The sequence below is a fragment of the Trematomus bernacchii genome, unplaced genomic scaffold (genome assembly GCF_902827165.1).
Source record: "Trematomus bernacchii unplaced genomic scaffold, fTreBer1.1, whole genome shotgun sequence".
Taxonomy (NCBI): domain Eukaryota; kingdom Metazoa; phylum Chordata; class Actinopteri; order Perciformes; family Nototheniidae; genus Trematomus; species Trematomus bernacchii.
In genome coordinates this window covers 82,591-86,093 of record NW_022987538.1, presented here as the reverse complement: position 1 = coordinate 86,093, position 3,503 = coordinate 82,591, and the positions used below count along the sequence as shown (strand labels likewise).

Here is a 3,503-nt window from a genome sequence, read left to right as displayed (position 1 = left end):
AATGAAATAGTCAAACGCAATCGAAAGGGAAACCAAGAGAAATCTTCCTCGTTGAACTTTTTCCAATAATATGATTTACTTTATTTGCATGGTCTGAACGTGTTAATGGCTGTTATTTTTCTACAACTGTGTTCCCTGTTCTGTGGACTACAGTTGGCGGTTCATGTTCTGAATCTGAAGCAACAATGTTTTGTTCCCCCTCTTTTTTAATAATTTCTGATGTTTGACCTAGTTTTGCTCTTGCTTTCCCAGGGGTGTTGCACAGCAAATCATTGCAGGATCCTGGACCGAGAAGACTGCTCTGGATTTTGAGGTGTTTGCAATGTCACTATTGTATTGTCACAATTGGCTATTATGCTCTTACTAACTTTTCTTCATACAGGGGCTTCCGAAGCAGACCCATGGGAATGACTGTGGTGTCTTCATGATAATGGTGAGTAAGGATAAGGCCGTGATATGGCACAATTGATTGCTCCTTAACACCTTTCATTTGTAAATGCATGCAATAGTGAATAGTTTCTTGTGGCATTATCAGCCCTGCACATTTTATTGGAGGTGTGTGACTACTTTCTCAGAGTTATAAGCTGTCACGTGTACATTATGTCTTGCATGTCTTAATAAAATTCTCATTACAGTATGCCTGGTATTTTGCCATGGAGGCCAGCTTTGACTTCAGCATTGTAAGTATTAAGGAAAGAAGTCACATTAAAATGTTATAACAAACTTAATGAAAATTGATGCTCTTTCTTTAGCATGACATGTCTCTCCTGAGAAGGTGGTGGTGTGTTATCCTGGTGGAAAACCTTGGACTGGAAGGGTATGCTGCAGTGCTACAAAAACATTTGAATTTGTAATTGTATTATCGAGAAGATTTGGGGGGGAACTCCTGGCTCTAAAATGCAACCTTCTGGTGAAGAAAATGTGTCTTAATTGCAGGTATGGAAAGAAGTTTGCTCACTATAGTGAGGAAGGCAGGGCGACCCTTAGCGACAATGTTCCACCTACATTCAGGATCAGTCGTAAAAGGACGCATGCAAGCAGCACCATGGTCAGTGTATCGCTCAACGTATCTATGACCCTGTGTGCCTGTTTCAGAATGGGTTACTACTCCTAAAACACATACTACATAGAACTTATGGTACATGCAACATTTGTTTTGTGTGGTACTGTGTGGTGATCATTTTTGGAGGAGTTAAACCGTGCATGTAAAGCACTGTCAAAATAATGGTTGACTGTCTACAGATGCCCCTGGACACTGACGAGGACCACTCCTATAACAAGAGGCCTTACAGCTTCCTTCCTAAAGAGTCGGTTAGTGTGAATGGAGTTTATTGCATACAAACATACTATCCGCCATTCATATGGAAATTGAGGATTTTGAATCCTCTTTTTAGCGTCACATGTACACAGCACAGCAGACACAGTGAAATAGACTCTGCATTCAACCCATCCTAGTATCAGGAGTATCTAATATTCAGAGCATTCCACTCAATAATATTTGTCCTGTGTACCCATTAAGGAAAGTCATGTTACCATGGACAAAGAAGACGGAAGCCTGGATGGCGAAAACGCATCTTTCAAGATGCTTGAGGTCAGTAAGGAAGTGCAAATGTTCATGGAAATTACTTATTCAGAGTTGAATTTAACATGTTTAAGCATTGTCAATTACATTTTAGGAAAGGGCTCAACAAGCTCAGCACCATCGAAGACTGACCAGTGTTAAGGAATAATTCTTCTAGATATCTAACCTTTTACTCTGACATGTGTTATCTCCTTTAAGGAAAGGCCTTGGTGCCATATGTGTTGTTGTCACCAGTGTGAGACCGGTCAACTTGACTGGCACGTAGGGTAATTGTTGTGAGAACACTGAAGCACTTCTTTATCGGTGTTTGTGGGCTCTAAGATGTGAAATCCTTGAGGCCATGAGCGTCGGACGCAGATGATTCAGTGTTTAGTCTACTCCTTCAGAGATGTTGATTTCTCTCTGTGAACCTGTTAAAAGGTCTAGCATAGAGAGAGGTTCTTCAGAATTGACGTGGCAACTCTACCGTGTGGTCAGAACCTCTGACTCTTTGATTTGTGATGTGAATCCTCCGGCCGAATACTCTGAATAAACCCATCAGTGTTTGACATCAAAGCTCCAACTCTCACCGTGTCTCCTTCCTGAGTCGGTGACTCCATGCATTACTACACAGAAGTTTCCTCCACAAATTGGCGTTGTCGGCAGGATACCAACATATCTTCAGAGACTGGTAAGTGTGATTTCAAATCTACATTTGGACATTGCCTTACCAGAATCTGTGATTGACGGTATCCTAAAATTATCTGTGAAGCTAAGCGGCTGCGTTTCGTTTTGGTTAATGAACATTTGGGGCTAGTAACCCCAGGGGATCATCCAGGGACTCTGTCTTGGCTGGTTCCCTCTGTGTGTGATGCTCGGACGTATGTGCCGTGCAGGCATACACGGAGATGTTTAAAAAAAACCTTAATGAGGGCAGCAGTAAAGTGGAACTTCTGTGTGAAATCAAAATAGAGATTTGTAATGAACAAATCGCCGAGATTCCGGGGGTTTCAGCGGCCAACACTAGCAGTTAACTAAAGCAGCCAGAGATATTACCCCCAGCGCCTCTAAAAAAAACACGGCTCCAGCTGCTGCGGCTCCGGGGAATGTGTGTCAAATGCCTCCCCGTATCTGCATGAGCTGGTGCCGTGAACTCAGAGGGAGAAAATCACAGCTTTTGTCTATAACTTTAACTCACACCACCGCCGTCTCTATTAAAAACGAGACTGTTTAAAAGCACTCTCGTAGCTTGTGGCCATTTACATTCAGAGATGTGCTGGCAAGTGCGAGGTGCGTGCATTACCTGATGCGACAGGCTCCCTACATTGCTGAGGAGCTGATGTCGGTCCGGGGTGCATACATAAAATTATAGGCTAATTGATCATGGGTGGGCCGTGGTATGCAAGTGTAGAACAAAACTGTGTTTCATCGTTGGGATGAGCATGATGGGAGGTGTGTAGGCTGGTCGAGTAGGACTACAGTTAACTGTGTGGTTTCGGATAGAAAGGGTAGAGGAAAAAAGTCTATGTGCTCTTGATCGGGGGGGCATAGCACCACTAGAGCAGGGATAGTGGAGTCGCAAGAGGATAAGCTAGTTATTGCTCTTGGACGGTCTTCAGGCACCGATCTAAGGACTTGTATACAAGGGTGGAGGTACGAGTCAAGGTACCCCACTGGGTTCCCATTGGGAGAGATCAAATAGTCCCTACCCCCTCTGAAACCTCTTTAATCCGGACTAAATTGAGCTGGATGAATTTTTGCTGTCACGCTGGTGTTTATTATGAGTTCATCATGTTTGTTTGTCTGATTGTTTGTATCAGGGGTCTATATTGGTTTGTCTAACCGCCGTCTTGTGCATGTTTTGTAACAACTAATAATGAATCAGTCCATAGCCAGGGTAAAATAAACTAAGCTTTAGTTAACTCACCAAAAGTAAATGACT

At 43.0% G+C, this 3,503-nt stretch overlaps 1 long non-coding RNA gene across 1 annotated transcript; it reads left to right on the top strand.

Moving 5' to 3' along the window:
• The first annotated feature begins 1,242 nt into the window (after window positions 1–1,242).
• On the top strand, window positions 1,243–1,719 carry LOC117476174. Its single transcript, XR_004555254.1, has 3 exons — window positions 1,243–1,311; window positions 1,520–1,591; window positions 1,677–1,719. It is a non-coding gene; the product is annotated as an uncharacterized LOC117476174 (long non-coding RNA).
• The last annotated feature ends 1,784 nt before the right edge of the window (window positions 1,720–3,503 follow it).